Genomic DNA, 8,755 nt, shown 5'->3' on the forward strand with positions numbered 1-8,755 from the left:
ACGTACGTAATCGTGTGTACATCCGTGTGGTGGAAAATACACGCGACGAACGAAGACACACCGACATCGACTACGCGGTGCGAGCTGCCATTCGACTCGTCCTATCGTAGCGCACAACTTCTTCATAAATATTTTGGCAAGTCCTTTGATGCGATATGGAAGAAGGTAAACGGAAGAAAAAGCTAACTGACAGCGCAAGGAAACGATCGCATGTATCTGCAAACAAACAGTACAGGGCAAGAAAGGCGCTCATTAGTGGGAACATCAAGCTTCCAGTTTCCATTATGAACAGATCATCAGATGGAAAACCAAAGCATTGCAGCTCCGCAAGTCAAATGCGGATCTTGCAAAAACTTTGCTTGACTTGCACGATAGCAGGTGAGTGTTACTGTAATTGAAATACCAAAATACTTGTTCATTATACATAACTTTGCAGTCATCTTCTTTAGATGTTATCTGACCAAAAAAATGTTACTTCATGCTCTCAACCGCAAAAACACGGCGCTCGCCCCTGGTGAGCTATGCTGGTTTGAACGGCAAATTGAGACGACCCCACTCACACACACACACACATGCAGATTCACACGCCCACCACCATGCCCACGTCATGGTCCAGTTGTTTATTAGGCCCTGAACTTCAGGGTATTTTGGTCAAATTTTACCACCTGGCCAACAATTTATCCGTCCTAATACGCTCAAATTACACTGACTTTTTTTTTCTTACGTTATAATTATTAAACTAAGGCAGTGGACACTATTGGTAATTACTCAAAAATAATTAATATCATAAAAGTTTTAAAACATTTCTTGATTACGAGTTTTGGGGAGAGGTCGATAGTATAAAACATTGTGAGAAACAGCTCACTCTGAAGTTCTGTAGTTTTTGAGAAAGAAGTAGTTTTCCAGACCTCAGATTTAGAATTTGAGGTCTCGAAATCAACCATCTGAAAGCACACAACTTCGTGTGACCATGCTGCGACAAGGGTGGTTTTTTTTTCTTTCATTAATATCTCGCGACTCCGACGACCAATTGAGGTCACATTTTCACAGGTTTGTTATTTTATGCATATGTTGAGATACACCAACTGTGAAGACTGGTCTTTCACCATTACCAAAAGTGTCCAGTGTCTTTTATATTATAAGAATGTTTACTGCAAATAAGAATGTTTTCTGCAAATATACATTCAGAAAAGAGAGGAAAAATAACATAAACAGTACAAACATTTTTATTTTATTTATTCAAAAAAGGAAAGAAATTGGTGACGAGGTCGTACAGTCTTGCCTGATTTTGTACCAAGTTAGAATATAGCTCCATGGTGAAAAGCAAACATCAGTGGAAAACCAATCAGACTCTTCAATTTTCACTATGAAACAATAAACTAACAAGCAATGGATAGCTCTCCATTTGAAACAATCACCTCTCAGAGTGTTCAGTGTCATTGGTCGTCACAGTGGGTCACAGTTGGTCGTCTGCTGTGTTTTTGCTGAGTAGCTGAAAGTCCGTTGCACATGGTTGTTGCTAGGCAACAGTAGTACTTAAAGGGTTGCACAACTAATGAAAGTTAAATTAATGAAAGGGTCATCTGTCAGCCATCTGAAAAGGGTTATAGGCCTGTGTGTTTTATGGATAGGCCATCCATTATCCTGGCTTCTTTCAGGAGTTATATTTCAGATTGTAATGCCAACAAACAATTTTTTTTTCTTGTGCTCCAGGCTTGTACTGTACATGAGATTTGTCTATTTCCAACCATCCGGTGACCGTAGTTGGGGTGTATATAGGTTGACCATATAGTAAAATATTTTTTAATATGTGAAAAACAATAACAGCTGAAACTTAAAACTGAAACTGTTATTTTTTACAACCCAAGGTATCTTGCAAGGTGGTCCAAGAACTCCAAAGACTATGTCGCCATCAAGAACAAAGTACCCAAGCAGTACACCTATATCCCCGCTTTGATGCAGAAAATACTACGGATGAGACTGGAGGATACAGGCCGACTGAGTGTTCCCCCTGAGAGACGGGACGATGACCCCAGGAGGATTGCCCCTCGCCTCGCAACCAAGACTCCACCAAAGGTCGAGGACATCTTGAAACGACGACACATGTCACGCTTTTGAATGATGGCAGTCTGGTGGCATGACTGTCTTTAAATATGTGTACTGCATGCATATAAAGTTAAGTACTGAAATATGTACAAGGAGTCTTGAACCAAAAGTTCTGAAATATGTACACAAGGAGTCTGGAACCAAACGTTCTGAAATATGTACACAAGGAGTCTGGAAACATTTATTTCAAGTTTCTTCTCATTATGTAAGCAGACTCAATCTATTTTGGGGAAAATAAAGAAAAAAATTTCATATTTTTTCCCGAAAGGTGAATGCATTGTCAAATTTGAACTTAAAAATCTGATAGCGTTTTCAAGAAATAATATAGACAGTGTATTAATCAATTGATGTACAAAAAGTACCAAAAAAAATAAACATTTTTCCGAGGCGAGGTCCAAATGTTGAATGTTTTCATAACTTTTTGCAGTGATCAAGTTATTAAACTTTTATTAAAAACACAGTTACTAAAGCTACTAGGCACTATTGGTAATTACTCAATTACTTGTCAGAATAAAAACTTATTTGGTAAGGAGCAATGGAGAGCTGTTGATAACATAAAACATTAGAAGCCGCTCCTTCTGAAGTAACATAGTTTTTGAGAAAACAGTAATTTTCCACTAAACATTTGAATTTTATTTCAAGACCTCAGAACTATATTTTGAGGTCAAGAAATCAAGCATCTGAAAGCCACAACTTAGTGGGACAATACAAGGGTATTTTTTCTTCCGTTATTATCTCGCAAATTCGACGACCAATTGATTTCAAAATTTCGCAGGTTGTTATTTTGTACACATGTTGAGATACACCAAGTGAGAATACTGCGCTTTGACAATTACCAATAGTTCCATCACTTGAAATGAAGGCCATCTCAGATGAGGTTTACTATTATGAAGAAAGTTACAAAACCTACAATTTGAAACTAAGTTTGGTGTGTAGGCTACACACCAAACTTAGTTTCAAACCGTGACAGTCAGGTCACACCGCTTACAGGTGCTATATATTATGGCATGTTGAATCGACTTGGAATGATCCAGATACAACCAAAACACTGGATTAAGCTAATCTGTCCCGTCTGAATCCAGTGTACTGGTTGAATGGATCTGGGTATGTTGCCCGTATAGCAAGGATAACACAACTTGGAATGACACGGCGCACTCCAGCGCCAAGTCGACCATGCTGCCATAAGTATAACACCTGTAAGCAGTGTGTCGACATTGGCGGTTGTGTTCTCCAGGATTTTCATCGCCAATGTCGACATTAAGGAGTTCTCTCCATAACGCACGTTACAGAGCGATTGCCATAGGGTCCATAATATTGTTTAATGTCTGCAATTAAAAAAAAGGAAATATTTTGCATGAAACAATAGTGTGTAACTAAAACATCCTTTGGGGTGAGGGTGGGTTGCTAAACCATTCTCTATGAAAAAAAAAATACACAGTTAGTTGGGTGTTGGGGAGGGGTTCCTATACGCTTTTCTGTATGGAATAAACGTGTGTGTTTTTACCTTGGTACTTATATTTATTAGTAATTATTGTTACTGGTTTTTACATATATGGTAGATTTAGAATTGTGCTTAATAACAACACTAACTAAGCCATACTTTGTCTTTTGTTGAATTAAAATAATTGGCGTAAACAAAATTATTTGGAGGAGGGGGGGGCAGCAAAAGGCATAGAGATAATTTTTTCGGGGGGGGGGGGGGAATTTGAACAATCAATCTCAGCTTGTTCCTCCACGATCCAAGTCACCCCCCCCCCCCCCCAACTATGTAATTCTTTTCACAATTTTGCCTACATTACGTGTGTTCAATACAGTGCTACATGGTGTCGTTTTTTTTTTATATTTTAATCTGAAACTTATTAGCACTCTGTTTTTTTTTCTCGTCTTCTTATAGCTGTGTTCAAAATGTATTCCTCCATGGTTCACTAGTTCTCTGGGGTTTCAAATAAGGTGTAGTTACTAACCCTTTCATTTTTATTCTGGATTTCACTGACTGATTTAGCTTTCTATAGATTTTTAATAAATAAAGTTTATTTTGGTTGTTGACGAAACCTACTGCTCGACTGAGTCATTGTTTTACTTCTTGTATCTCCTCGCATCTTAGCCCCATTCGATAAATATATTCCCCGAGCACTTCTCAGTGTTGTTTATTGCATGCTCGAGTCGGAGTACACCCGGCAGCAGGCTCACCCACACTCGCCTGCCGGGTGCCTGTGTGTTGCATGCCACGGTTCAACCATAGAGGAAGAAATCAACGGGCCACCACTCTGCTGGGACTTAGGTTTATTTCACAAAAGTAAACGCACGTACAAAGTGTGACCATGGTCCAGGGTGCAACATAAATTGTCAGATAATTGATGGTGCGTGACAAAAAGAGTAGACGTACATTTTAACAATTTTTACTGATATATTTAGACCCCACAGAGGCAAATTAAAATTACAAAATAAATTATATAAATTTAGAAATTTTGAGAAACAAGATTGAAATGGAGGAGTGTCGTCTCGGAGGACGGCCGAGAGAGGAGACTTTGGTAATAAATTGTCGATTATTTGTTTTTGTTTGGAAAATGTAATACTAGAAATAATGTCCTTTGTGAATTAAAACAGGAATGTGAATGAGTTTCCTTTTGGAAAATTGCAGATGCGAGCTGGTTGCCTGTAAATTGCCGCCTGTGACAATGTAGGGAAAGGGAAAAAAATATCTGTTTATATGGACATTATATAATGCAAGTTCCACATTTATCTCGGTACAGGACCCCTGTAGTTTGACGATCAACATGGTCATGGTGTGCGTTGATAATATCATTCTATCTCCATGAAAAGGAAAGTTAAAAATAGTCCTAAAAACGTCCATTAGAATTTATCTTCACTGTCATTCTGCGCTGGTATAGCTAGCAAGTTAGCATTATTTGTACCGCATGCATGCAGCATGCAGGCCGACGATACACACACACACGCACCGTCTCCAGATCCCACGCGCTAAAGCATAGTAGATCGCTTATCAAAGATTGGCTCTTCGGTGACCTTTCTAACCAACTGCAGACGGGCACTCTCTCCCCGAAGCCCGAGTAGGAGCGACTGTACCAACGACCGTTCACAAAAAAATCGCTATCTTTCATAAAATAGTCGTCGATTTCTTGTTTCAAACGCGTGAGGGCGACATTCAAAAATCTGTCCTAGGAATTGTGCAAGCATTTGAAATTCACACGACATGCACGAAGAACGGAATTATATCGTCGGTTTTTCACTTTTTTCTCCTGAACCAGATGGCCGATTGATCTCGAACTTTCACAGGTTGGTTATTATACGTATATGTTCGATTAGAAAAAGTGCTGCCAAGTAAATAACACTTCCACCTATTGTACACGATTGTGTAGACTGTCTTTAAATAAAAGACGTGTTCAGGAAGTGACGGATTATATCGTCTTTGTAAATAGAATATTGTCTCTGTCACGATATTTCAATATTTTCAAAACCAACGTCAAAATTGACAATGTTGTGTTTCAATATCCTATCGTGATGAAATTATCAAGATATTGTCCAGGCTTACTCAAGGCGTAACAGTAAAAAGAAGTTCAAAAGTATTAAAGGCACTGGACACCTTTGGGTTGTCAAAGACCTGCAGTCCATTTCACAAAACTCTTCCTAACTTAAAACTAATCTTAGGACTTAAGACGAGTCCCAACCCTGCGCTGTAGCATGCAGACCTTAAGATTAATCCTAAGTTAAGACGAGTTACTTGTCCTAACTCGAGATAAGCAAGTCCTAACTCTTTGTGAAATCGACGGCAGTACATGTATTCTCACTTGGTGTATCCCAACATATATGCACAAAAGAACAAATCTGTAAAAAGTTGGACTCAATTAGTCATCAAAGTTGCAAGAGAATAAAGAAAGAAAAGCGCCTTTTTTGCACAAATTTGTGTGCTTTCAGATGCCTAAAAAAGCTGCAGGCCTGACGTCTTTTAACATTTTAGTGCAAATTTACCTCTTTTTGAAAAACTATGTTACTTCAGAGGGAGCCATTTCTTGCAATATTTTATACTACATGTGTCAACCATTGCTCGTTTAATACCTAGTAAGGTTTTACGCTGAGTGTTATAAGCTGAGTATTATAAGTGGTAACCACGAAATGGTTCAGTAAAATAATAGTAATAATGGCTTAGTAACACTTCTTGTTGAAAATTAATAACTAATCAAACAAACAAAACAAACAAGTATCAAGCAGTAAATCACAATCAAACAACTTACTGGGTAAATTCAAAGTTATTGGTGGCCCAAGAACTAACGAAAACTTAAGCCTGTGACCATCAGAACAAGGACAGCAGTTTGTTGGCTTCTGACTGCCTGACCCCCAACTATTGTTAGTTTCAAAGATTGGGTCAAAGGTCACGACAACATATTAAAGATCATGGTTACTTGTACAAAAATAGTCATCAAGTTGTAAATTTTGAAGAGCCCAACTGTTTCTTAGTGGATTCTGATAGAGGAAGACATGCTCTATTAAGTGATTTTTATTTCGTTGATTTTTGGAATGATACATTATTTTAAAAACTGGGTCAAAGGTCACGATAACATAATAAAGATTACAGTGACTTACATTTCAGAAAATTTATTTTTGACAAAAGAATTGATTTCAGCATGCAATTCTCATCATTTTGATACCAAATTTGCATATGTGTGCTGAGTATTGACATGGTTTTACCAAAAAGGTGGTATTTTACCCTAAAAACGTCAGATTCTAGTGGTTTCTGCCCTGACCACACGGTAAGTCCGATCGGGCTAAAAATTGGTGTGCATTCATTGCTCATTAGGACCTACAAGCACAGCAATTTTTATCAAAATCGGAAGACATGAGGTAAAAAAGTGCATTGGTCTGACATGGAATGACCCACGTACCTATGCATCACTGAACACTCACAAGAAACTTACAAAAGCCTTACATTACAAAACAAGTTTGTTTACTTGGGTTGCCCCAAAAAATTGCGCAAGAGGGACTTTGCAAGAAAAATACCTTACAGCGTACTCTACAAAGGAATTTGGGTCAAAAAATGGCTATTCATACTGAGCTTGTTTACTATTCAGTTCTAAAATATACTAGGTTTAAAGGCAGTGGATACTATTGGTAATTACTCAAAATAATTTATAACAAAACTTTTATTGGTAATGGGGAGCTGTTAATAGTATAAAACATTGTGAAAAACGGCTCCCTCTGAAGTAACTTAGTTTTCAAGAAAGAAGTAATTTTTCACGATTTTGATTTTCAAGGTAATACCTCATAATTAGATTTTGAGGTCTCGAAATCAAGCATCTGAAAGCACACATCTGAAAGTGACAACAGTGTTTTTTCTTTCATTATTATCTCGCAACTTCGATAACCAATTTTCACAAGTTTGTTGTTTTGTGCATACTGTATGTTAAGATACACCAAGTGAGAAGACTGGTCTTTGACAATTACCATTGGTATCCAGTGTCTTTAACTTGATAAACAAAATGGCCAACTTACAGTTTGCTGCAATAGTATTCAAAAAAAGTGCCCACAATTGGTGTAAGGAAAATTTTGGGTTTAATATTTTTAATTGCTGCAGTTTTTAGGACTTTCATTGGAAATATTTGCCCTATTGTTGGCGGTCTCCCTTTGTCGTATTTTTCAAGGGTGCCAGTCACTTACCATACAACCGTTAGTACAATGTAAATCATGTTGCCAGGGATCACACCCAAGCTTACGAAACAATCTAAATATTTTTAATTATCAAGACGAAAATGCTCTTGTAATCATTTTTAACGGCCCAAGTTGACTTTTTTATGTCAGACATGAATAGGACAAAATTCTTTAGCACACTGCGAGGTACTTTCCCGTCAAAAGTTCTCTTTCGCAATTTTTGGGGAAAATCCAAAGTGAACAAACTTTTTTTTCTTTCTTTTTTTACAGTGTAAGGCTTGTGTAATTGATGCATACATTGTACATTCCCTGTCCGGTGATGCATACAGTACGTAGCCACCAGACACCATGAGTGGCCAGGCCTATACAGGCTACTTATAAATTAAATTATTAAATTTGTGTTCTAGGTAAAATGTTTCTGTCTTTCCATTGGTAGGTCCTATAACTTTTGAATCAGTGCATTATTATTATTTCAGGTTGAGCCTGTTGTTTGTAATCATGGATACAAATGGTTTTTTTCATACTTAAGAAACAACTGGTTCCAATTTAAATTTAACAAGTGAGGGGGACATGTGTGTCCCCCCCCCCTCACTTGTTGCCACCCACCCCGCTCCCCCCATCCCCTACCTATCGATGCCCTTGCTTGCAGGAAAACTGAGTGTCATTAAGTGATGGATACAATGATTGCTTATAAGTATCCACCTGTTATTGTTAAATGATCTAGGTACATAAGAGGAGGAGACTAGCTAGTCTCTAGTCATAAGCTGTTGACACTATTGGTAACTGTCAAAGACCAGACTTCTCACTTGGTGTATTCTCAACGTATGCACAAAATAAAAAACCTGTGAAAACTTCGAACTCAAGAAGTTGTGGGATAATAATGGAAGAAGAAACACCCTTGTCACACGAAGTTGCAATTTGTGTGCTTTCAGATGCTTGATTTCGAGACCTCAAAATCTAATTCTGTGGTCTCAAAATCTACCAATAG

This window comes from Asterias rubens, chromosome 16 (assembly GCF_902459465.1).
Source record: "Asterias rubens chromosome 16, eAstRub1.3, whole genome shotgun sequence".
NCBI classification, from domain to species: domain Eukaryota; kingdom Metazoa; phylum Echinodermata; class Asteroidea; order Forcipulatida; family Asteriidae; genus Asterias; species Asterias rubens.